Here is a 26,355-nt window from a genome sequence, read left to right on the forward strand (position 1 = left end):
CAGTGTGTCCTGGAGCAGCGCACTGACAGCGTGTCCCGGAGCATTGCACTGACAGCGTGTTCCGGAGCAGTACCCTGACAGCGTGTCCCGGAGCAGTACACTGACAGTGTGTCCTCGGGCAGTGCACTGACAATGTGTCCTGGAGCATTGCACTGACAGTGTGTCCTTGGGCAGTGCATTGACAGCGTGTCCCAGAGCAGGGCACTGACAGTGTGTCCCGGAGCAGTGCACTGACAGTGTGTCCCGGAGCAGGGCACTGACAGCGTGCCCCAGAGCAGTGCACTGACAACGTGTCCCAGAGCAGTGCACTGATAGCGTGTCCCAGAGCAGTGCACTGACAGCGTGTTCCGGAGCAGTACCCTGACAGCGTGTCCCGGAGCAGTGCACTGAGAGTGTGTCCTCGGGCAGTGCACTGACAGTGTGTCCTCGGGCAGTGCATTGACAGCGTGTCCCGGATCAGTGCACTGACAGCGGGTCCCAGTGCAGTACACTGACAGTGTGTCCTGGAGCAGCGCACTGACAGCGTGTCCCGGAGCATTGCACTGACAGCGTGTTCCGGAGCAGTACCCTGACAGCGTGTCCCGGAGCAGTACACTGACAGTGTGTCCTCGGGCAGTGCACTGACAATGTGTCCTGGAGCATTGCACTGACAGTGTGTCCTTGGGCAGTGCATTGACAGCGTGTCCCAGAGCAGGGCACTGACAGCGTGTCCCGGAGCAGTGCACTGACAGTGTGTCCCGGAACAGGGCACTGACAGCGTGCCCCAGAGCAGTGCACTGACAACGTGTCCCAGAGTAGTGCACTGATAGCGTGTCCCAGAGCAGTGCACTGACAGCGTGTTCCGGAGCAGTACCCTGACAGCGTGTCCCAGAGCAGTACCCTGACAGCGTGTCCCAGAGCAGTACACTGACAGCGTGTCCCGGAGCAGTGCACTGAGAGTGTGTCCTCGGGCAGTGCACTGACAGCGTGTCCCGGAGCAGTGCACTGACAGTGTGTCCTCGGGCAGTGCACTGACAGCATGTCCCGGTGCAGCGCACTGACTGCATGTCCCGGAGCAGGGCACTGACAGCGTGTCCCGGAGCAGCGTATTGACAGCGTGCCGCGGTGCAGTGCACTGTCAGCGTGCCACGGTGCAGCGCTCTGACAGTGTGTCCCGGAGCAGCGCACTTACAGCATGTCCCGGAGCAGCGCTCTGACAGTGTGTCCCGGAGCAGTGCACTAACAGTGTGTCCTGGAGCAAGGAACTGACAGCGTGTCCCGGAGCAGTGCATTGACAGCGTGTCCTGGAGCAGGATATTGACAGCGTGTCCCGGAGCAGCGCATTGACATTGTGTCCCGGAGCAGTGCACTGACAGCGTGTCCCGGAGCAGCGCTCTGACAGCGTGCCCCAGAGCAGTGCACAGACAGTGTGTTCCGGAGCAGTGCACTGACAGTAAGTCCCGGAGTAGTGCACTGACATTGAGTCCCGGAGCAGTGCATTGACAGTGTGTTCTGGCGTTGTGCACTGACAGCGTGTTCCGGAGCAGCGCCCTGACAATGTGTCCCGGAGCAGTGCACTGATAGTGTGTCCCGGAGCAGGGCACTGACAGCGTGCCCCAGAGCAGTGCACTGACAGCGTTTCCTTGAGAAGTGCACTGACATCCTGTCCCGGAGCAGTGCACAGACAGTGTGTCCCGGAGCAGCGCATTGACAGTGTGTCCTGGAGCATTGCACTGACAGCGTGTTCCGGAGCAGTACCCTGACAGCGGGTCCCGGAGCAGTACACTGACAGTGTGTCCTCGGGCAGTGCACTGACAATGTGTCCTGGAGCATTGCACTGACAGTGTGTCCTTGGGCAGTGCATTGACAGCGTGTCCCAGAGCAGTGCACTGACAGCGTGTCCCGGAGCAGTGCATTGACAGTGTGTCCCGGAATAGTGCACCGACAGCGTGTCCTGGAGCACCGCATTGTCAGTGTGTCCCGAAGCAGCGCACTGGCAGCATGTTCTAAAGCAGCGCACTGACACTGTGTCCCGGAGCAGGACCCTGACAGTATGTTCTGGAGCAGGGAACAGACAGTGTGTCCCGGAGCCGTGCACTGACAGCGTGTCCCGGAGCAGTGCGCTGACAGTGAGTCCTGGAGCAGGGAACTGACAGCGTGTCCCGGACCAGTGCACTGACAGTGAGTCCTGGAGCAGTGTACTGACATTGTGTTCTGGAGCAGTGCACTGACAGCGTGTCCCAGAGCAGTGCATTGACAGCGTGTTCCGGAACATTGCACTGACAGCATGTCCCGGAGCAGTGCGCTGACAGCGTGTCCCGGAGCAGTGCGCTGACAGCAAATCCTGGAGCCGGAAACTGACCCCGTGTCCCAGTGCAGTGCACTGACAGCGTGTCCCAGAGCAGTGCATTGACAGCGTGTCACGGAGCAGTGCATTGACAGCGTGTCCCGGAACATTGCACTGACAGCGTGTACCGGAACAGTGCACTCACAGCGTGGACCGGAGCAGTGCACTGACAGTGTGTCCTCGGGTAGTGCACTGACAGTGTGTCCCGGAGCAGCACACTGACAGCGTGTCCCGGAGCAGTCCACTGAGAGTGTGTCCTCGGGCAGTGCACTGACAGCGTGTCCCAGAGCAGTGGACTGATAGCGTGTCCCAGAGCAGTGCACTGACAGCGTGTTCCGGTGCAGTACACTGACAGCGTGTCCCGGAGCAGTACACTGACAGCGTGTCCCGGAGCAGTGCACTGAGAGTGTGTCCTCGGGCAGTGCACTGACAGCGTGTCCCAGAGCAGTGCACTGACAGTGTGTCCTCGGGCAGTGCACTGACATCATGTCCCAGAGCAGGGCACTGACAGCGTGCCCCAGAGCAGCACACTGACAGCGTGTACCGGAGCAGCGCATTGACAGCGTGTCCCGGAGCAGCGTATTAACAGCGTGTCCCGCAGCAGTGCACTGACAGCGTGTCCCGGAGCAGTGCCATGACAGCGTGGCCCGGAGCAGTGCCATGACAGCGTGTCCCGGAGCAGTACACTGACAGCGTGTCCTCGGGACTGCACTGACAGTGTGTCCTCGGGCAGTGCACTGACAGCGTGTCCCGGAGCAGGGCACTGACAGCGTACCCCAGAGCAGTGCACTGACAACGTGTCCCGGAGCAGTTCACTGATAGCGTGTCCCGGAGAAGTGCACTGACAGCATGTCCTGGGGCAGTGCACTGACAGTGTGTCCCGGAGCAGTGCATTGACAGCGTGTCCCGGAGCAGTGCACTGACTGTGTGTCCCGCAGCAGTGCATTGACAGCGTGTCCTGGAGAAACGCATTGACAGCGTGTCCCGCAGCAGCGCACTGACAGCATGCCCTTATGCTGTGCACTGACAGCGTGTCCGGAGCAGTGCACTGACAGCGTGGCCCGGAGCAGCACACTGAGAGCGTGTACTGGAGCAGTACACTGACAGCGTGTCCCAGAGCAGTGCACTGACAGTGTGTCCTGGAGCAGCGCACTGACAGCGTGTCCCGGAGCATTGCACTGACAGCGTGTTCCGGAGCAGTTCACTGACAGCGTGTCCCGGAGCAGTGCACTGACAGTGTGTCCTCGGGCAGTGCACTGACAGCGTGTCCTGGAGCAGTGCACTGACAGTGTGTCCTCGGGCAGTGCACTGACAGCGTGTCCCGGATCAGTGCACTGACAGCGGGTCCCAGTGCAGTACACTGACAGTGTGTCCTGGAGCAGCGCACTGACAGCGTGTCCCGGAGCATTGCACTGACAGCGTGTTCCGGAGCAGTTCACTGACAGCGTGTCCCGGAGCAGTACACTGACAGTGAGTCCTCGGGCAGTGCACTGACAATGTGTCCTGGAGCATTGCACTGACAGTGTGTCCTTGGGCAGTGCATTGACAGCGTGTCCCGGAGCAGTGCACTGACTGTGTGTCCCGCAGCAGTGCATTGACAGCGTGTCCTGGAGAAACGCATTGACAGCGTGTCCCGCAGCAGCGCACTGACAGCATGCCCTTATGCTGTGCACTGACAGCGTGTTCCGGAGCAGTACCCTGACAGCGTGTCCCGGAGCAGTACACTGACAGTGAGTCCTCGGGCAGTGCACTGACAATGTGTCCTGGAGCATTGCACTGACAGTGTGTCCTGGAGCAGTGCATTGACAGCGTGTCCCAGAGCAGGGCACTGACAGCGTGTCCCGGAGCAGTGCACTGACAGTGTGTCCCGGAGCAGGGCAATGACAGCGTGCCCCAGAGCAGTGCACTGACAACGTGTCCCAGAGCAGTGCACTGATAGTGTGTCCCAGAGCAGTGCACTGACAGCGTGTTCCGGAGCAGTACCCTGACAGCGTGTCCCAGAGCAGTACACTGACAGTGTGTCCTCGGGCAGTGCACTGACAATGTGTCCTGGAGCATTGCACTGACAGTGTGTCCTTGGGCAGTGCATTGACAGCGTGTCCCAGAGCAGGGCACTGACAGCGTGTCCCGGAGCAGTGCACTGACAGTGTGTCCTGGAGCAGTGCACTGATAGCGTGTCCCAGAGCAGTGCACTGACAGCGTGTTCCGGAGCAGTACCCTGACAGCGTGTCCCAGAGCAGTACCCTGACAGCGTGTCCCAGAGCAGTACACTGACAGCGTGTCCCGGAGCAGTGCACTGAGAGTGTGTCCTCGGGCAGTGCACTGACAGCGTGTCCCGGAGCAGTGCACTGACAGTGTGTCCTCGGGCAGTGCACTGACAGCATGTCCCGGTGCAGCGCACTGACTGCATGTCCCGGAGCAGGGCACTGACAGCGTGTCCCGGAGCAGCGTATTGACAGCGTGCCGCGGTGCAGTGCACTGTCAGCGTGCCACGGTGCAGCGCTCTGACAGTGTGTCCCGGAGCAGCGCACTTACAGCATGTCCCGGAGCAGCGCTCTGACAGTGTGTCCCGGAGCAGTGCACTAACAGTGTGTCCTGGAGCAAGGAACTCACAGCGTGTCCCGGAGCAGTGCATTGACAGCGTGTCCTGGAGCAGGATATTGACAGCGTGTCCCGGAGCAGCGCATTGACATTGTGTCCCGGAGCAGTGCACTGACAGCGTGTCCCGGAGCAGCGCTCTGACAACGTGTCCCGGAGCAGCCCTCTGACAGCGTGCCCCAGAGCAGTGCACAGACAGTGTGTTCCGGAGCAGTGCACTGACAGTAAGTCCCGGAGTAGTGCACTGACATTGAGTCCCGGAGCAGTGCATTGACAGTGTGTTCTGGCGTTGTGCACTGACAGCGTGTTCCGGAGCAGCGCCCTGACAATGTGTCCCGGAGCAGTGCACTGATAGTGTGTCCCGGAGCAGGGCACTGACAGCGTGCCCCAGAGCAGTGCACTGACAGCGTTTCCTTCAGAAGTGCACTGACATCCTGTCCCGGAGCAGTGCACAGACAGTGTGTCCCGGAGCAGCGCATTGACAGTGTGTCCTGGAGCAGCGCACTGACAGCGTGTCCCGGAGCATTGCACTGACAGCGTGTTCCGGAGCAGTACACTGACAGCGTGTCCCGGAGCAGTGCACTGACAGTGTGTCCTCGGGCAGTGCACTGACAGCGTGTCCCGGAGCAGTGCACTGACAGTGTGTCCTCGGGCAGTGCACTGACAGCGTGTTCTGGAGCAGTGCACTGACAGCGGGTCCCAGTGCAGTACACTGACAGTGTGTCCTGGAGCAGCGCACTGACAGCGTGTCCCGGAGCATTGCACTGACAGCGTGTTCCGGAGCAGTACCCTGACAGCGTGTCCCGGAGCAGTACACTGACAGTGTGTCCTCGGGCAGTGCACTGACAATGTGTCCTGGAGCATTGCACTGACAGTGTGTCCTTGGGCAGTGCACTGACAGTGTGTCCCGGAGCAGGGCACTGACAGCGTGCCGCAGAGCAGTGCACTGACAGCGTGTCCCAGAGCAGTGCACTGATAGCGTGTCCCAGAGCAGTGCACTGACAGCGTGTTCCGGAGCAGTACCCTGACAGCGTGTCCCAGAGCAGTACACTGACAGCGTGTCCCGGAGCAGTGCACTGAGAGTGTGTCCTCGGGCAGTGCACTGACAGCGTGTCCCAGAGCAGTGCACTGACAGTGTGTCCTTGGGCAGTGAACTGACAGCAGGTCCTGGAGCAGCGCACTGACAGCGTGTCCCGGAACATTGCACTGACAGCGTGTTCCGGAGCAGTACACTGACAGCGTGTCCCGGAGCAGTGCACTGACAGTGTGTCCTCGGGCAGTGCACTGACAGCGTGTCCCGGAGCAGTGCACTGACAGTGTGTCCTCGGGCAGTGCACTGACAGCGTGTCCCGGATCAGTGCACTGACAGCGTGTCCCGGAGCAGCGTATTGACAGCGAGCCGCGGTGCAGTGCACTGTCAGCGTGCCACGGTGCAGCGCTCTGACAGTGTGTCCCGGAGCAGCGCACTTACAGCATGTCCCGGAGCAGCGCTCTGACAGTGTGTCCCGGAGCAGTGCACTAACAGTGTGTCCTGGAGCAAGGAACTGACAGTGTGTCCCGGAGCAGTGCACTGACAGCGTGTCCTGGAGCAGTGCTCTGACAGCGTGTCCCGGAGCAGCCCTCTGACAGCGTGCCCCAGAGCAGTGCACAGACAGTGTGTTCCGGAGCAGTGCACTGACAGTAAGTCCCGGAGTAGTGCACTGACATTGAGTCCCGGAGCAATGCATTGACAGTGTGTTCTGGCGTTGTGCACTGACAGCGTGTTCCGGAGCAGCGCCCTGACAATGTGTCCCGGAGCAGTGCACTGATAGTGTGTCCCGGAGCAGGGCACTAACAGCGTGCCCCAGAGCAGTGCCCTGACAGCGTTTCCTTGAGAAGTGCACTGACATCCTGTCCCGGAGCAGTGCACATACAGTGTGTCCCGGAGCAGCGCATTGACAGTGTGTCCCGGAGCAGCGCACTGACAGTGTGTCCCAGAGCAGTGCACTGACAGCAGGTCCCGGAGCAGTGCACAGACAGTGTGTCCCGGAGCAGCGCATTGACAGTGTGTCCCGGAGCAGCGCACTGACAGCGTGTCCCAGAGCAGTGCACAGACAGCGTGTCCCAGAGCAGTATACTGACAGCATGTCCCGGAGCAGCGCACTTACAGCATGTCCCGGAGCAGCGCTCTGACAGTGTGTCTCGGAGCAGTGCAATAACAGTGTGTCCTGGAGCAAGGAACTGACAGCGTGTCCCGGAGCAGCGCTCTGACAGTGTGTCCCGGAGCAGTGCACTAACAGTGTGTCCTGGAGCAAGGAACTGACAGCGTGTCCCGGAGCAGTGCACTAACAGTGTGTCCTGGAGCAAGGAACTGACAGCGTGTCCCGGAGCAGTGCATTGACAGCGTGTCCTGGAGCAGGACATTGACAGCGTGTCCCGGAGCAGCGCATTGACATTGTGTCCCGGAGCAGTGCACTGACAGCGTGTCCCGGAGCAGCACTCTGACAGTGTGTCCCGGAGCAGCACTCTGACAGCGTGTCCCGGAGCAGCGCTCTGACAGCGTGTCCCGGAGCAGTGCACTAACAGTGTGTCCTGGAGCAAGGAACTGACAGCGTGTCCCGGAACAGCGCATGGACATTGTGTCCCGGAGCAGTGCACTGACAGCGTGTCCCGGAGCAGCGCTCTGACAGCGTGTCCCGGATCAGCGCTCTGGCAGCGTGTCCAGGAGCAGCGCTCTGACAGCGTGTCCCGGAGCAGCGCTCTGACAGCGTGTCCCGGAGCAGCCATCTGACAGCGTGCCCCAGAGCAGTGCACTGACAGAGTGTCCTGGAGCAGGGCACTGACAGTAAGTCCCGGAGTAGTTCACTGACATTGAGTCCCGGAGCAGTGCATTGACAGTGTGTTCTGGCGTTGTGCACTGACAGCGTGTCCCGGAGCAGCACTCTGACAACGTGTCCCGGAGCAGTGCACTGATAGTGTGTCCCGGAGCAGGGCACTGACAGCGTGCCCCAGAGCAGTGCACTGACAGCGTTTCCTTGAGAAGTGCACTGACATCCTGTCCTGGAGCAGTGCACAGACAGTGTGTCCCGGTGCAGCGCATTGACAGTGTGTCCCGACGCAGCGCACTGACAGCGTGTCCCAGAGCAGTGCACTGACAGCAGGTCCCGGAGCAGTGCACAGACAGCGTGTCCCGGAGCAGCGCACTGACAGAGTATCCCTGAGCAGTGCACTGACAGCGTGTCCTGGAGCAGTGCACTGACAGCGTGTCCCGGAGCAGTGCACTGACAGCGTGTTCTGGAGCAGTGCACTGACAGTGTGTCCCGGAGCAGTGCACTGACATTGAGTCACGGAGCAGGGCACTGACAGCGTTTCCTTGAGAAGTGCACTGACATCCTGTCCCGGAGCAGTGCACTGACAGTGTGTCCCGGAGCAGCGCATTGACAGTGTGTCCCGGAGCAGGGCACTGACAGCATGCCCCAGGGCAGTGCACTGACAGCAGGTCCCGGAGCAGTGCACAGACAGTGTGTCCTGGAGCAAGGAACTGACAGCGTGTCCCGGAGCAGCGCTCTGACAGTGTGTCCCGGAGCAGTGCACTAACAGTGTGTCCTGGAGCAAGGAACTGACAGCGTGTCCCGGAGCAGTGCACTAACAGCGTGTCCCGGAGCAGTGCATTGACAGCGTGTCCTGGAGCAGGACATTGACAGCGTGTCCCGGAGCAGCGCATTGACATTGTGTCCCGGAGCAGTGCACTGACAGCGTGTCCCAGAGCAGCACTCTGACAGCGTGTCCCGGAGCAGCGCTCTGACAGCGTGGCCCGGAGCAGCGCTCTGACAGTGTGTCCCGGAGCAGTGCACTAACAGTGTGTCCTGGAGCAAGGAACTGACAGCGTGTCCCGGAGCAACGCTCTGACAGTGTGTCCCGGAGCAGTGCACTAACAGTGTGTCCTGGAGCAAGGAACTGACAGTGTGTCCCGGAGCAGTGCACTAACAGTGTGTCCTGGAGCAAGGAACTGACAGCGTGTCCCGGAGCAGTGCATTGACAGCGTGTCCTGGAGCAGGACATTGACAGCGTGTCCCGGAGCAGCGCATTGACATTGTGTCCCGGAGCAGTGCACTGACAGCGTGTCCCGGAGTAGCACTCTGACAGCGTGTCCCGGAGCAGCGCTCTGACAGCGTGTCCCGGAGCAGCGCTCTGACAGTGTGTCCCGGAGCAGTGCACTAACAGTGTGTCCTGGAGCAGCACTCTGACAGCGTGTCCCGGAGCAGCGCTCTGGCAGCGTGTCCGGGAGCAGCGCTCTGACAGCGTGTCCCGGAGCAGCGCTCTGACAGCGTGTCCCGGAGCAGCCATCTGACAGCGTGCCCCTGAGCAGTGCACTGACAGAGTGTCCTGGAGCAGGGCACTGACAGTAAGTCCCGGAGTAGTTCACTGACATTGAGTCCCGGAGCAGTGCATTGACAGTGTGTTCTGGCGTTGTGCACTGACAGCGTGTCCCGGAGCAGCACTCTGACAACGTGTCCCGGAGCAGTGCACTGATAGTGTGTCCCGGAGCAGGGCACTGACAGCGTGCCCCAGAGCAGTGCACTGACAGTGTTTCCTTGAGAAGTGCACTGACATCCTGTCCTGGAGCAGTGCACAGACAGTGTGTCCCGGTGCAGCGCATTGACAGTGTGTCCCGACGCAGCGCACTGACAGCGTGTCCCAGAGCAGTGCACTGACAGCAGGTCCCGGAGCAGTGCACAGACAGCGTGTCCCGGAGCAGCGCACTGACAGAGTATCCCGGAGCAGTGCACTGACAGCGTGTCCCGGAGCAGTGCACTGACAGCGTGTCCCGGAGCAGTGCACTGACAGCGTGTTCTGGAGCAGTGCACTGACAGTGTGTCCCGGAGCAGTGCACTGACATTGAGTCACGGAGCAGGGCACTGACAGCGTTTCCTTGAGAAGTGCACTGACATCCTGTCCCGGAGCAGTGCACAGACAGTGTGTCCCGGAGCAGCGCATTGACAGCGTGTCCCGGAACATTGCACTGACAGCGTGTACCGGAACAGTGCACTCACAGCGTGGACCGGAGCAGTGCACTGACAGTGTGTCCTCGGGTAGTGCACTGACAGTGTGTCCCGGAGCAGCACACTGACAGCGTGTCCCGGAGCAGTCCACTGAGAGTGTGTCCTCGGGCAGTGCACTGACAGCGTGTCCCAGAGCAGTGGACTGATAGCGTGTCCCAGAGCAGTGCACTGACAGCGTGTTCCGGTGCAGTACACTGACAGCGTGTCCCGGAGCAGTACACTGACAGCGTGTCCCGGAGCAGTGCACTGAGAGTGTGTCCTCGGGCAGTGCACTGACAGCGTGTCCCAGAGCAGTGCACTGACAGTGTGTCCTCGGGCAGTGCACTGACATCATGTCCCAGAGCAGGGCACTGACAGCGTGCCCCAGAGCAGCACACTGACAGCGTGTACCGGAGCAGCGCATTGACAGCGTGTCCCGGAGCAGCGTATTAACAGCGTGTCCCGCAGCAGTGCACTGACAGCGTGTCCCGGAGCAGTGCCATGACAGCGTGGCCCGGAGCAGTGCCATGACAGCGTGTCCCGGAGCAGTACACTGACAGCGTGTCCTCGGGACTGCACTGACAGTGTGTCCTCGGGCAGTGCACTGACAGCGTGTCCCGGAGCAGGGCACTGACAGCGTGCCCCAGAGCAGTGCACTGACAACGTGTCCCGGAGCAGTTCACTGATAGCGTGTCCCGGAGAAGTGCACTGACAGCATGTCCTGGGGCAGTGCACTGACAGTGTGTCCCGGAGCAGTGCATTGACAGCGTGTCCCGGAGCAGTGCACTGACTGTGTGTCCCGCAGCAGTGCATTGACAGCGTGTCCTGGAGAAACGCATTGACAGCGTGTCCCGCAGCAGCGCACTGACAGCATGCCCTTATGCTGTGCACTGACAGCGTGTCCGGAGCAGTGCACTGACAGCGTGGCCCGGAGCAGCACACTGAGAGCGTGTACTGGAGCAGTACACTGACAGCGTGTCCCGGAGCAGTGCACTGACAGTGTGTCCTGGAGCAGCGCACTGACAGCGTGTCCCGGAGCATTGCACTGACAGCGTGTTCCGGAGCAGTACACTGACAGCGTGTCCCGGAGCAGTGCACTGACAGTGTGTCCTCGGGCAGTGCACTGACAGCGTGTCCTGGAGCAGTGCACTGACAGTGTGTCCTCGGGCAGTGCACTGACAGCGTGTCCCGGATCAGTGCACTGACAGCGGGTCCCAGTGCAGTACACTGACAGTGTGTCCTGGAGCAGCGCACTGACAGCGTGTCCCGGAGCATTGCACTGACAGCGTGTTCCGGAGCAGTACCCTGACAGCGTGTCCCGGAGCAGTACACTGACAGTGAGTCCTCGGGCAGTGCACTGACAATGTGTCCTGGAGCATTGCACTGACAGTGTGTCCTTGGGCAGTGCATTGACAGCGTGTCCCGGAGCAGTGCACTGACTGTGTGTCCCGCAGCAGTGCATTGACAGCGTGTCCTGGAGAAACGCATTGACAGCGTGTCCCGCAGCAGCGCACTGACAGCATGCCCTTATGCTGTGCACTGACAGCGTGTTCCGGAGCAGTACCCTGACAGCGTGTCCCGGAGCAGTACACTGACAGTGAGTCCTCGGGCAGTGCACTGACAATGTGTCCTGGAGCATTGCACTGACAGTGTGTCCTTGGGCAGTGCATTGACAGCGTGTCCCAGAGCAGGGCACTGACAGTGTGTCCCGGAGCAGTGCACTGACAGTGTGTCCCGGAGCAGGGCACTGACAGCGTGCCCCAGAGCAGTGCACTGACAACGTGTCCCAGAGCAGTGCACTGATAGCGTGTCCCAGAGCAGTGCACTGACAGCGTGTTCCGGAGCAGTACCCTGACAGCGTGTCCCAGAGCAGTACACTGACAGTGTGTCCTCGGGCAGTGCACTGACAATGTGTCCTGGAGCATTGCACTGACAGTGTGTCCTTGGGCAGTGCATTGACAGCGTGTCCCAGAGCAGGGCACTGACAGCGTGTCCCGGAGCAGTGCACTGACAGTGTGTCCTGGAGCAGTGCACTGATAGCGTGTCCCAGAGCAGTGCACTGACAGCGTGTTCCGGAGCAGTACCCTGACAGCGTGTCCCAGAGCAGTACCCTGACAGCGTGTCCCAGAGCAGTACACTGACAGCGTGTCCCGGAGCAGTGCACTGAGAGTGTGTCCTCGGGCAGTGCACTGACAGCGTGTCCCGGAGCAGTGCACTGACAGTGTGTCCTCGGGCAGTGCACTGACAGCATGTCCCGGTGCAGCGCACTGACTGCATGTCCCGGAGCAGGGCACTGACAGCGTGTCCCGGAGCAGCGTATTGACAGCGTGCCGCGGTGCAGTGCACTGTCAGCGTGCCACGGTGCAGCGCTCTGACAGTGTGTCCCGGAGCAGCGCACTTACAGCATGTCCCGGAGCAGCGCTCTGACAGTGTGTCCCGGAGCAGTGCACTAACAGTGTGTCCTGGAGCAAGGAACTCACAGCGTGTCCCGGAGCAGTGCATTGACAGCGTGTCCTGGAGCAGGATATTGACAGCGTGTCCCGGAGCAGCGAATTGACATTGTGTCCCGGAGCAGTGCACTGACAGCGTGTCCCGGAGCAGCGCTCTGACAGCGTGTCCCGGAGCAGCCCTCTGACAGCGTGCCCCAGAGCAGTGCACAGACAGTGTGTTCCGGAGCAGTGCACTGACAGTAAGTCCCGGAGTAGTGCACTGACATTGAGTCCCGGAGCAGTGCATTGACAGTGTGTTCTGGCGTTGTGCACTGACAGCGTGTTCCGGAGCAGCGCCCTGACAATGTGTCCCGGAGCAGTGCACTGATAGTGTGTCCCGGAGCAGGGCACTGACAGCATGCCCCAGAGCAGTGCACTGACAGCGTTTCCTTGAGAAGTGCACTGACATCCTGTCCCGGAGCAGTGCACAGACAGTGTGTCCCGGAGCAGCGCATTGACAGTGTGTCCTGGAGCAGCGCACTGACAGCGTGTCCCGGAGCATTGCACTGACAGCGTGTTCCGGAGCAGTACACTGACAGCGTGTCCCGGAGCAGTGCACTGACAGTGTGTCCTCGGGCAGTGCACTGACAGCGTGTCCCGGAGCAGTGCACTGACAGCGTGTCCCGGATCAGTGCACTGACAGCGTGTTCCGGAGCAGTACCCTGACAGCGTGTCCCGGAGCAGTACACTGACAGTGTGTCCTCGGGCAGTGCACTGACAATGTGTCCTGGAGCATTGCACTGACAGCGTGTTCCGGAGCAGTACCCTGACAGCGTGTCCCGGAGCAGTACACTGACAGTGTGTCCTCGGGCAGTGCACTGACAATGTGTCCTGGAGCATTGCACTGACAGTGTGTCCTTGGGCAGTGCACTGACAGTGTGTCCCGGAGCAGGGCACTGACAGCGTGCCGCAGAGCAGTGCACTGACAGCGTGTCCCAGAGCAGTGCACTGATAGCGTGTCCCAGAGCAGTGCACTGACAGCGTGTTCCGGAGCAGTACCCTGACAGCGTGTCCCAGAGCAGTACACTGACAGCGTGTCCCGGAGCAGTGCACTGAGAGTGTGTCCTCGGGCAGTGCACTGACAGCGTGTCCCAGAGCAGTGCACTGACAGTGTGTCCTTGGGCAGTGAACTGACAGCAGGTCCTGGAGCAGCGCACTGACAGCGTGTCCCGGAACATTGCACTGACAGCGTGTTCCGGAGCAGTACACTGACAGCGTGTCCCGGAGCAGTGCACTGACAGTGTGTCCTCGGGCAGTGCACTGACAGCGTGTCCCGGAGCAGTGCACTGACAGTGTGTCCTCGGGCAGTGCACTGACAGCGTGTCCCGGATCAGTGCACTGACAGCGTGTCCCGGAGCAGCGTATTGACAGCGTGCCGCGGTGCAGTGCACTGTCAGCGTGCCACGGTGCAGCGCTCTGACAGTGTGTCCCGGAGCAGCGCACTTACAGCATGTCCCGGAGCAGCGCTCTGACAGTGTGTCCCGGAGCAGTGCACTAACAGTGTGTCCTGGAGCAAGGAACTCACAGCGTGTCCCGGAGCAGTGCATTGACAGCGTGTCCTGGAGCAGGACATTGACAGCGTGTCCCGGAGCAGCGCATTGACATTGTGTCCCGGAGCAGTGCACTGACAGCGTGTCCTGGAGCAGTGCTCTGACAGCGTGTCCCGGAGCAGCCCTCTGACAGCGTGCCCCAGAGCAGTGCACAGACAGTGTGTTCCGGAGCAGTGCACTGACAGTAAGTCCCGGAGTAGTGCACTGACATTGAGTCCCGGAGCAGTGCATTGACAGTGTGTTCTGGCGTTGTGCACTGACAACGTGTTCCGGAGCAGCGCCCTGACAATGTGTCCCGGAGCAGTGCACTGATAGTGTGTCCCGGAGCAGGGCACTAACAGCGTGCCCCAGAGCAGTGCCCTGACAGCGTTTCCTTGAGAAGTGCACTGACATCCTGTCCCGGAGCAGTGCACATACAGTGTGTCCCGGAGCAGCGCATTGACAGTGTGTCCCGGAGCAGCGCACTGACAGTGTGTCCCAGAGCAGTGCACTGACAGCAGGTCCCGGAGCAGTGCACAGACAGTGTGTCCCGGAGCAGCGCATTGACAGTGTGTCCCGGAGCAGCGCACTGACAGCGTGTCCCAGAGCAGTGCACAGACAGCGTGTCCCAGAGCAGTATACTGACAGCATGTCCCGGAGCAGCGCACTTACAGCATGTCCCGGAGCAGCGCTCTGACAGTGTGTCTCGGAGCAGTGCAATAACAGTGTGTCCTGGAGCAAGGAACTGACAGCGTGTCCCGGAGCAGCGCTCTGACAGTGTGTCCCGGAGCAGTGCACTAACAGTGTGTCCTGGAGCAAGGAACTGACAGCGTGTCCCGGAGCAGTGCACTAACAGTGTGTCCTGGAGCAAGGAACTGACAGCGTGTCCCGGAGCAGTGCATTGACAGCGTGTCCTGGAGCAGGACATTGACAGCGTGTCCCGGAGCAGCGCATTGACATTGTGTCCCGGAGCAGTGCACTGACAGCGTGTCCCGGAGCAGCACTCTGACAGCGTGTCCCGGAGCAGCACTCTGACAGCGTGTCCCGGAGCAGCGCTCTGACAGCGTGTCCCGGAGCAGTGCACTAACAGTGTGTCCTGGAGCAAGGAACTGACAGCGTGTCCCGGAACAGCGCATGGACATTGTGTCCCGGAGCAGTGCACTGACAGCGTGTCCCGGAGCAGCGCTCTGACAGCGTGTCCCGGATCAGCGCTCTGGCAGCGTGTCCGGGAGCAGCGCTCTGACAGCGTGTCCCGGAGCAGCGCTCTGACAGCGTGTCCCGGAGCAGCCATCTGACAGCGTGCCCCAGAGCAGTGCACTGACAGAGTGTCCTGGAGCAGGGCACTGACAGTAAGTCCCGGAGTAGTTCACTGACATTGAGTCCCGGAGCAGTGCATTGACAGTGTGTTCTGGCGTTGTGCACTGACAGCGTGTCCCGGAGCAGCACTCTGACAACGTGTCCCGGAGCAGTGCACTGATAGTGTGTCCCGGAGCAGGGCACTGACAGCGTGCCCCAGAGCAGTGCACTGACAGCGTTTCCTTGAGAAGTGCACTGACATCCTGTCCTGGAGCAGTGCACAGACAGTGTGTCCCGGTGCAGCGCATTGACAGTGTGTCCCGACGCAGCGCACTGACAGCGTGTCCCAGAGCAGTGCACTGACAGCAGGTCCCGGAGCAGTGCACAGACAGTGTGTCCCGGAGCAGCGCACTGACAGAGTATCCCTGAGCAGTGCACTGACAGCGTGTCCTGGAGCAGTGCACTGACAGCGTGTCCCGGAGCAGTGCACTGACAGCGTGTTCTGGAGCAGTGCACTGACAGTGTGTCCCGGAGCAGTGCACTGACATTGAGTCACGGAGCAGGGCACTGACAGCGTTTCCTTGAGAAGTGCACTGACATCCTGTCCCGGAGCAGTGCACTGACAGTGTGTCCCGGAGCAGCGCATTGACAGTGTGTCCCGGAGCAGGGCACTGACAGCATGCCCCAGGGCAGTGCACTGACAGCAGGTCCCGGAGCAGTGCACAGACAGTGTGTCCTGGAGCAAGGAACTGACAGCGTGTCCCAGAGCAGCGCTCTGACAGTGTGTCCCGGAGCAGTGCACTAACAGTGTGTCCTGGAGCAAGGAACTGACAGCGTGTCCCGGAGCAGTGCACTAACAGCGTGTCCCGGAGCAGTGCATTGACAGCGTGTCCTGGAGCAGGACATTGACAGCGTGTCCCGGAGCAGCGCATTGACATTGTGTCCCGGAGCAGTGCACTGACAGCGTGTCCCGGAGCAGCACTCTGACAGCGTGTCCCGGAGCAGCGCTCTGACAGCGTGGCCCGGAGCAGCGCTCTGACAGTGTGTCCCGGAGCAGTGCACTAACAGTGTGTCCTGGAGCAAGGAACTGACAGCGTGTCCCGGAGCAGCGCTCTGACAGTGTGTCCCGGAGCAGTGCACTAACAGTGTGTCCTGGAGCAAGGAACTGACAGTGTGTCCCGGAGCAGTGCACTAACAGTGTGTCCTGGAGCAAGGAACTGACAGCGTGTCCCGGAGCAGTGCATTGACAGCGTGTCCTGGAGCAGGACATTGACAGCGTGTCCCGGAGCAGCGCATTGACATTGTGTCCCGGAGCAGTGCACTGACAGCGTGTCCCGGAGCAGCACTCTGACAGCGTGTCCCGGAGCAGCACTCTGACAGCGTGTCCCGGAGCAGCGCTCTGACAGCGTGTCCCGGAGCAGCGCTCTGACAGTGTGTCCCGGAGCAGTGCACTAACAGTGTGTCCTGGAGCAATGAACTGACAGCGTGTCCCGGAACAGCGCATGGACATTGTGTCCCGGAGCAGTGCACTGACAGCGTGTCCCGGAGCAGCGCTCTGACAGCGTGTCCCGGATCAGCGCTCTGGCAGCGTGTCCGGGAGCAGCGCTCTGACAGCGTGTCCCGGAGCAGCGCTCTGACAGCGTGTCCCGGAGCAGCCATCTGACAGCGTGCCCCTGAGCAGTGCACTGACAGAGTGTCCTGGAGCAGGGCACTGACAGTAAGTCCCGGAGTAGTTCACTGACATTGAATCCCGGAGCAGTGCATTGACAGTGTGTTCTGGCGTTGTGCACTGACAGCGTGTCCCGGATCAGCGCTCTGGCAGCGTGTCCGGGAGCAGCGCTCTGACAGCGTGTCCCGGAGCAGCCATCTGACAGCGTGCCCCTGAGCAGTGCACTGACAGAGTGTCCTGGAGCAGGGCACTGACAGTAAGTCCCGGAGTAGTTCACTGACATTGAGTCCCGGAGCAGTGCATTGACAGTGTGTTCTGGCGTTGTGCACTGACAGCGTGTCCCGGAGCAGCACTCTGACAACATGTCCCGGAGCAGTGCACTGATAGTGTGTCCCGGAGCAGGGCACTGACAGCATGCCCCAGGGCAGTGCACTGACAGCAGGTCCCGGAGCAGTGCACAGACAGTGTGTCCTGGAGCAAGGAACTGACAGCGTGTCCCGGAGCAGCGCTCTGACAGTGTGTCCCGGAGCAGTGCACTAACAGTGTGTCCTGGAGCAAGGAACTGACAGCGTGTCCCGGAGCAGTGCACTAACAGCGTGTCCCGGAGCAGTGCATTGACAGCGTGTCCTGGAGCAGGACATTGACAGCGTGTCCCGGAGCAGCGCATTGACATTGTGTCCCGGAGCAGTGCACTGACAGCGTGTCCCGGAGCAGCACTCTGACAGCGTGTCCCGGAGCAGCGCTCTGACAGCGTGGCCCGGAGCAGCGCTCTGACAGTGTGTCCCGGAGCAGTGCACTAACAGTGTGTCCTGGAGCAAGGAACTGACAGCGTGTCCCGGAGCAGCGCTCTGACAGTGTGTCCCGGAGCAGTGCACTAACAGTGTGTCCTGGAGCAAGGAACTGACAGTGTGTCCCGGAGCAGTGCACTAACAGTGTGTCCTGGAGCAAGGAACTGACAGCGTGTCCCGGAGCAGTGCATTGACAGCGTGTCCTGGAGCAGGACATTGACAGCGTGTCCCGGAGCAGCGCATTGACATTGTGTCCCGGAGCAGTGCACTGACAGCGTGTCCCGGAGCAGCACTCTGACAGCGTGTCCCGGAGCAGCACTCTGACAGCGTGTCCCGGAGCAGCGCTCTGACAGCGTGTCCCGGAGCAGCGCTCTGACAGTGTGTCCCGGAGCAGTGCACTAACAGTGTGTCCTGGAGCAAGGAACTGACAGCGTGTCCCGGAACAGCGCATGGACATTGTGTCCCGGAGCAGTGCACTGACAGCGTGTCCCGGAGCAGCGCTCTGACAGCGTGTCCCGGATCAGCGCTCTGGCAGCGTGTCCGGGAGCAGCGCTCTGACAGCGTGTCCCGGAGCAGCGCTCTGACAGCGTGTCCCGGAGCAGCCATCTGACAGCGTGCCCCTGAGCAGTGCACTGACAGAGTGTCCTGGAGCAGGGCACTGACAGTAAGTCCCGGAGTAGTTCACTGACATTGAATCCCGGAGCAGTGCATTGACAGTGTGTTCTGGCGTTGTGCACTGACAGCGTGTCCCGGAGCAGCACTCTGACAACGTGTCCCGGAGCAGTGCACTGATAGTGTGTCCCGGAGCAGGGCACTGACAGCGTGCCCCAGAGCAGTGCACTGACAGCGTTTCCTTGAGAAGTGCACTGACATCCTGTCCTGGAGCAGTGCACAGACAGTGTGTCCCGGTGCAGCGCATTGACAGTGTGTCCCGACGCAGCGCACTGACAGCGTGTCCCAGAGCATTGCACTGACAGCAGGTCCCGGAGCAGTGCACAGACAGCGTGTCCCGGAGCAGCGCACTGACAGAGTATCCCGGAGCAGTGCACTGACAGCGTGTCCCGGAGCAGTGCACTGACAGCGTGTCCCGGAGCAGTGCACTGACAGCGTGTTCTGGAGCAGTGCACTGACAGTGTGTCCCGGAGCAGTGCACTGACATTGAGTCACGGAGCAGGGCACTGACAGCGTTTCCTTGAGAAGTGCACTGACATCCTGTCCCGGAGCAGCGCATTGACAGTGTGTCCCGGAGCAGCGCACTGACAGCATGCCCCAGAGCAGTGCACTGAGAGCAGGTCCCGGAGCAGTGCACTGACAGCGTGTCCCGGAGCAGCACTCTGACAGCGTGTCCCGGAGCAGCACTCTGACAGCGTGTCCCGGAGCAGCGCTCTGACAGCGTGTCCCGGAGCAGCGCTCTGACAGTGTGTCCCGGAGCAGTGCACTAACAGTGTGTCCTGGAGCAAGGAACTGACAGCGTGTCCCGGAACAGCGCATGGACATTGTGTCCCGGAGCAGTGCACTGACAGCGTGTCCCGGAGCAGCGCTCTGACAGCGTGTCCCGGATCAGCGCTCTGGCAGCGTGTCCGGGAGCAGCGCTCTGACAGCGTGTCCCGGAGCAGCGCTCTGACAGCGTGTCCCGGAGCAGCCATCTGACAGCGTGCCCCTGAGCAGTGCACTGACAGAGTGTCCTGGAGCAGGGCACTGACAGTAAGTCCCGGAGTAGTTCACTGACATTGAGTCCCGGAGCAGTGCATTGACAGTGTGTTCTGGCGTTGTGCACTGACAGCGTGTCCCGGAGCAGCACTCTGACAACGTGTCCCGGAGCAGTGCACTGATAGTGTGTCCCGGAGCAGGGCACTGACAGCGTGCCCCAGAGCAGTGCACTGACAGCGTTTCCTTGAGAAGTGCACTGACATCCTGTCCTGGAGTAGTGCACAGACAGTGTGTCCCGGTGCAGCGCATTGACAGTGTGTCCCGACGCAGCGCACTGACAGCGTGTCCCAGAGCATTGCACTGACAGCAGGTCCCGGAGCAGTGCACAGACAGCGTGTCCCGGAGCAGCGCACTGACAGAGTATCCCGGAGCAGTGCACTGACAGCGTGTCCCGGAGCAGTGCACTGACAGCGTGTCCCGGAGCAGTGCACTGACAGCGTGTTCTGGAGCAGTGCACTGACAGTGTGTCCCGGAGCAGTGCACTGACATTGAGTCACGGAGCAGGGCACTGACAGCGTTTCCTTGAGAAGTGCACTGACATCCTGTCCCGGAGCAGTGCACAGACAGTGTGTCCCGGAGCAGCGCATTGACAGTGTGTCCCGGAGCAGCGCACTGACAGCATGCCCCAGAGCAGTGCACTGACAGCAGGTCCCGGAGCAGTGCACAGACAGCGTGTCCCGGAGCAGCACACTGACAGAGTATCCCGGAGCAGTGCACTGACAGCGTGTCCCAGAGCAGCGCACTGACAGAGTATCCCGGAGCAGTGTACTGACAGCGTGTCCCGGAACAGCGCACTGACAGAGTATCCCGGAGCAGTGCACTGACAGCGTGTCCCAGAGCAGTGCACTGACAGCATGTCCTGGAGCAGCGCACTTACAGCATGTCCCAGAGCAGGACATTGACAGCGTGTCCCGGAGCAGCGCATTGACATTGTGTCCCGGAGCAGTGCACTGACAGCGTGTCCCGGAGCAGCACTCTGACAGCGTGTCCCGGAGCAGCACTCTGACAGCGTGTCCCGGAGCAGCGCTCTGACAGCGTGTCCCGGAGCAGCGCTCTGACAGTGTGTCTCGGAGCAGTGCACTAACAGTGTGTCCTGGAGCAAGGAACTGACAGCGTGTCCCGGAACAGCGCATGGACATTGTGTCCCAGAGCAGGACATTGACAGCGTGTCCCGGAGCAGCGCATTGACATTGTGTCCCGGAGCAGTGCACTGACAGCGTGTCCCGGAGCAGCACTCTGACAGCGTGTCCCGGAGCAGCGCTCTGACAGCGTGTCCCGGATCAGCGCTCTGACAGCGTGTCCCGGATCAGCGCTCTGGCAGCGTGTCCCGGATCAGCGCTCTGACAGCGTGTCCCGGAGCAGCGCTCTGACAGCGTGTCCCGGAGCAGCCATCTGACAGCGTGCCCCTGAGCAGTGCACTGACAGAGTGTCCTGGAGCAGGGCACTGACAGTAAGTCCCGGAGTAGTTCACTGACATTGAGTCCCGGAGCAGTGCATTGACAGTGTGTTCTGGCGTTGTGCACTGACAGCGTGTCCCGGAGCAGCACTCTGACAACGTGTCCCGGAGCAGTGCACTGATAGTGTGTCCCGGAGCAGGGCACTGACAGCGTGCCCAGAGCAGTGCACTGACAGCGTTTCCTTGAGAAGTGCACTGACATCCTGTCCTGGAGCAGTGCACAGACAGTGTGTCCCGGTGCAGCGCATTGACAGTGTGTCCCGACGCAGCGCACTGACAGCGTGTCCCAGAGCAGTGCACTGACAGCAGGTCCCGGAGCAGTGCACAGACAGCGTGTCCCGGAGCAGCGCACTGACAGAGTATCCCGGAGCAGTGCACTGACAGCGTGTCCCGGAGCAGTGCACTGACAGCGTGTCCCGGAGCAGTGCACTGACAGCGTGTTCTGGAGCAGTGCACTGACAGTGTGTCCCGGAGCAGTGCACTGACATTGAGTCACGGAGCAGGGCACTGACAGCGTTTCCTTGAGAAGTGCACTGACATCCTGTCCCGGAGCAGTGCACAGACAGTGTGTCCCGGAGCAGCGCATTGACAGCATGTCCCGGAGCAGCGCACTGACAGCATGCCCCAGAGCAGTGCACTGACAGCAGGTCCCGGAGCAGTGCACAGACAGCGTGTCCCGGAGCAGCACACTGACAGAGTATCCCGGAGCAGTGCACTGGCAGCGTGTTCCGGAGCAGCGTACTGACAGAGTATCCCGGAGCAGTGCACAGACAGCGTGTCCCGGAGCAGCGCACTGACAGAGTATCCCAGAGCAGTGCACTGACAGCGTGTCCCAGAGCAGTGCACTGACAGCATGTCCTGGAGCAGCGCACTTACAGCATGTCCCAGAGCAGGACATTGACAGCGTGTCCCGGAGCAGCGCATTGACATTGTGTCCCGGAGCAGTGCACTGACAGCGTGTCCCGGAGCAGCACTCTGACAGCGTGTCCCGGAGCAGCACTCTGACAGCGTGTCCCGGAGCAGCGCTCTGACAGCGTGTCCCGGAGCAGCGCTCTGACAGTGTGTCCCGGAGCAGTGCACTAACAGTGTGTCCTGGAGCAAGGAACTGACAGCGTGTCCCGGAACAGCGCATGGACATTGTGTCCCGGAGCAGTGCACTGACAGCGTGTCCCGGAGCAGCGCTCTGACAGCGTGTCCCGGATCAGCTCTCTGGCAGCGTGTCCGGGAGCAGCGCTCTGACAGCGTGTCCCGGAGCAGCGCTCTGACAGCGTGTCCCGGAGCAGCCATCTGACAGCGTGCCCCTGAGCAGTGCACTGACAGAGTGTCCTGGAGCAGGGCACTGACAGTAAGTCCCGGAGTAGTTCACTGACATTGAGTCCCGGAGCAGTGCATTGACAGTGTGTTCTGGCGTTGTGCACTGACAGCGTGTCCCGGAGCAGCACTCTGACAACGTGTCCCGGAGCAGTGCACTGATAGTGTGTCCCGGAGCAGGGCACTGACAGCGTGCCCCAGAGCAGTGCACTGACAGCGTTTCCTTGAGAAGTGCACTGACATCCTGTCCTGGAGCAGTGCACAGACAGTGTGTCCCGGTGCAGCGCATTGACAGTGTGTCCCGACGCAGCGCACTGACAGCGTGTCCCAGAGCATTGCACTGACAGCAGGTCCCGGAGCAGTGCACTGACAGAGTATCCCGGAGCAGTGCACAGACAGCGTGTCCCGGAGCAGTGCACTGACAGCATGTCCTGGAGCAGCGCACTTACAGCATGTCCCGGAGCAGCGCTCTGACAGCGTGTCCCGGAGCAGCGCTCTGACAGTGTGTCCCGGAGCAGTGCACTAACAGTGTGTCCTGGAGCAGGACATTGACAGCGTGTCCCGAAGCAGCGCATTGACATTGTGTCCCGGAGCAGTGCACTGACAGCGTGTCCCGGAGCAGCGCTCTGACAGCATGTCCCGGAGCAGCCCTCTGACAGCGTGCCCCAGAGCAGTGCACTGACAGCGTGTCCCGGAGCAGCGCTCTGACAGCATGTCCCGGAGCAGCCCTCTGACAACGTGTCCCGGAGCAGTGCACTGATAGTGTGTCCCGGAGCAGGGCACTGACAGCGTGCCCCAGAGCAGTGCACTGACAGCGTTTCCTTGAGAAGTGCACTGACATCCTGTCCCGGAGCAGTGCACAGACAGTGTGTCCCGGAGCAGCGCATTGACAGTGTGTCCCGGAGCAGTGCACTGACAGCGTGTCCCAGAGCAGTGCACTGACAGCAGGTCCTGGAGCATCGCACTGACAGCGTGTCCTGGAGCATTGCACTGACAGCGTGTTCCGGAGCAGTACACTGACAGCGTGTCCCGGAGCAGTGCACTGACAGCGTGTCCCGGATCAGTGCACTGACAGCGGGTCCCAGTGCAGTACACTGACAGTGTGTCCTGGAGCAGCGCACTGACAGCGTGTCCTGGAGTATTGCACTGACAGCGTGTCCCGGAGCAGTACACTGACAGCGTGTCCCGGAGCAGTGCACTGAGAGTGTGTCCTCGTGCAGTGCACTGACAGCGTATCCCGGAGCAGTGCACTGACAGTGTGTCCTCGGGCAGTGAACTGACAGCATGTCCCGGTGCAGCGCACTGACAGCGTGTCCCAGAGCAGCACACTGACAGCGTGTCCCGGAGCAGCGTATTGACAGCGTGCCGCGGTGCAGTGCACTGTCAGCGTGCCACGGTGCAGCACTCTGACAGTGTGTCCCGGAGCAGCGCACTTACAGCATGTCCCGGAGCAGCGCTCTGACAGTGTGTCCCGGAGCAGTGCACTAACAGTGTGTCCTGGAGCAAGGAACTGACAGCGTGTCCCGGAGTAGTGCATTGACAGCGTGTCCTGGAGCAGGACATTGACAGCGTGTCCCGGAGCAGCGCATTGACATTGTGTCCCGGAGCAATGCACTGACAGCGTGTCCCGGAGCAGCGCACTGACAGCGTGTCCCGGAGCAGCCCTCTGACAGCGTGCCCCAGAGCAGTGCACAGACAGTGTGTTCCGGAGCAGTGCACTGACAGTAAGTCCTGGAGTAGTGCACTGACATTGAGTCCCGGAGCAGTGCATTGACAGTGTGTTCTGGCGTTGTGCACTGACAGCGTGTTCCGGAGCAGCGCCCTGACAATGTGTCCCGGAGCAGTGCACTGATAGTGTGTCCCGGAGCAGGGCACTGACAGCGTGCCCCAGAGCAGTGCACTGACAGCGTTTCCTTGAGAAGTGCACTGACATCCTGTCCCGGAGCAGTGCACAGACAGTGTGTCCCGGAGCAGCGCATTGACAGTGTGTCCCGGAGCAGCGCACTGACAGCGTGTCCCAGAGCAGTGCACTGACAGCAGGTCCCGGAGCAGTGCACAGACAGCGTGTCCCAGAGCAGTATACTGACAGCATGTCCCGGAGCAGCGCACTTACAGCATGTCCCGGAGCAGCGCTCTGACAGTGTGTCCCGGAGCAGTGCACTAACAGTGTGTCCTGGAGCAAGGAACTGACAACGTGTCCCGGAGCAGTGCATTGACAGCGTGTCCTGGAGCAGGACATTGACAGCGTGTCCCGGAGCAGCGCATTGACATTGTGTCCCGGAGCAGTGCACTGACAGCGTGTCCCGGAGCAGCACTCTGACAGCGTGTCCCGGAGCAGCGCTCTGACAGCGTGTCCCGGAGCAGCGCTCTGACAGTGTGTCCCGGAGCAGTGCACTAACAGTGTGTCCTGGAGCAAGGAACTGACAGCGTGTCCCGGAACAGCGCATGGACATTGTGTCCCGGAGCAGTGCACTGACAGCGTGTCCCGGAGCAGCGCTCTGACAGCGTGTCCCGGATCAGCGCTCTGGCAGCGTGTCCCGGAGCAGCACTCTGACAGCGTGTCCCGGAGCAGCGTTCTGACAGCGTGTCCTGGAGCAGCCATCTGACAGCGTGCCCCTGAGCAGTGCACTGACAGAGTGTCCTGGAGCAGGGCACTGACAGTAAGTCCCGGAGTAGTTCACTGGCATTGAGTCCCGGATCAGTGCATTGACAGTGTGTTCTGGCGTTGTGCACTGACAGCGTGTCCCGGAGCAGCGCTCTGAAAACGTGTCCCGGAGCAGTGCACTGATAGTGTGTCCCGGAGCAGGGCACTGACAGCGTGCCCCAGAGCAGTGCACTGACAGCGTTTCCTTGAGAAGTGCACTGACATCCTGTCCTGGAGCAGTGCACAGACAGTGTGTCCCGGTGCAGCGCATTGACAGTGTGTCCCGACGCAGCGCACTGACAGCGTGTCCCAGAGCAGTGCACTGACAGCAGGTCCCGGAGCAGTGCACAGACAGCGTGTCCCGGAGCAGCGCACTGACAGAGTATCCCGGCGCAGTGCACTGACAGCGTGTCCCGGAGCAGTGCACTGACAGCGTGTCCCGGAGCAGTGCACTGACAGCGTGTTCTGGAGCAGTGCACTGACAGTGTGTCCCGGAGCAGTGCACTGACATTGAGTCACGGAGCAGGGCACTGACAGCGTTTCCTTGAGAAGTGCACTGACATCCTGTCCCGGAGCAGTGCACAGACAGCGTGTCCCAGAGCAGTATACTGACAGCATGTCCCGGAGCAGCGCACTTACAGCATGTCCCGGAGCAGCGCTCTGACAGTGTGTCCCGGAGCAGTGCACTAACAGTGTGTCCTGGAGCAAGGAACTGACAGCGTGTCCCGGAGCAGCGCTCTGACAGTGTGTCCCGGAGCAGTGCTCTAACAGTGTGTCTTGGAGTAAGGAACTGACAGCGTGTCCCAGAGCAGTGCATTGACAGCGTGTCCTGGAGCAGGACATTGACAGCGTGTCCCAGAGCAGCGCATTGACATTGTGTCCCGGAGCAGTGCACTGACAGCGTGTCCCGGAGCAGCACTCTGACAGCATGTCCCGGAGCAGCGCTCTGACAGCGTGTCCCGGAGCAGCGCTCTGACAGTGTGTCCCGGAGCAGTGCACTAACAGTGTGTCCTGGAGCAAGGAACTGACAGCGTGTCCCGGAACAGCGCATGGACATTGTGTCCCGGAGCAGTGCACTGACAGCGTGTCCCGGAGCAGCGCTCTGACAGCGTGTCCCGGATCAGCGCTCTGGCAGCGTGTCCCGGAGCAGCGCTCTGACAGCGTGTCCCGGAGCAGCGCTCTGACAGCGTGTCCCGGAGCAGCCATCTGACAGCGTGCCCCTGAGCAGTGCACTGACAGAGTGTCCTGGAGCAGGGCACTGACTGGAAGTCGCGGAGCAGTGCATTGACAGTGTGTTCTGGCGTTGTGCACTGACAGCGTGTCCCAGCGCAGCGCTCTGACAACGTGTCCCGGAGCAGTGCACTGATAGTGTGTCCCGGAGCAGGGCACTGACAGCGTGCCCCAGAGCAGTGCACTGACAGCGTTTCCTTGAGAAGTGCACTGACATCCTGTACTGGAGCAGTGCACAGACAGTGTGTCCCGGTGCAGCGCATTGACAGTGTGTCCCGACGCAGCGCA

Source organism: Chiloscyllium plagiosum, unplaced genomic scaffold, assembly GCF_037043375.1.
Source record: "Chiloscyllium plagiosum isolate Xiang-an unplaced genomic scaffold, Cpla_swu_hap1 HiC_scaffold_14, whole genome shotgun sequence".
NCBI lineage: Eukaryota > Metazoa > Chordata > Chondrichthyes > Orectolobiformes > Hemiscylliidae > Chiloscyllium > Chiloscyllium plagiosum.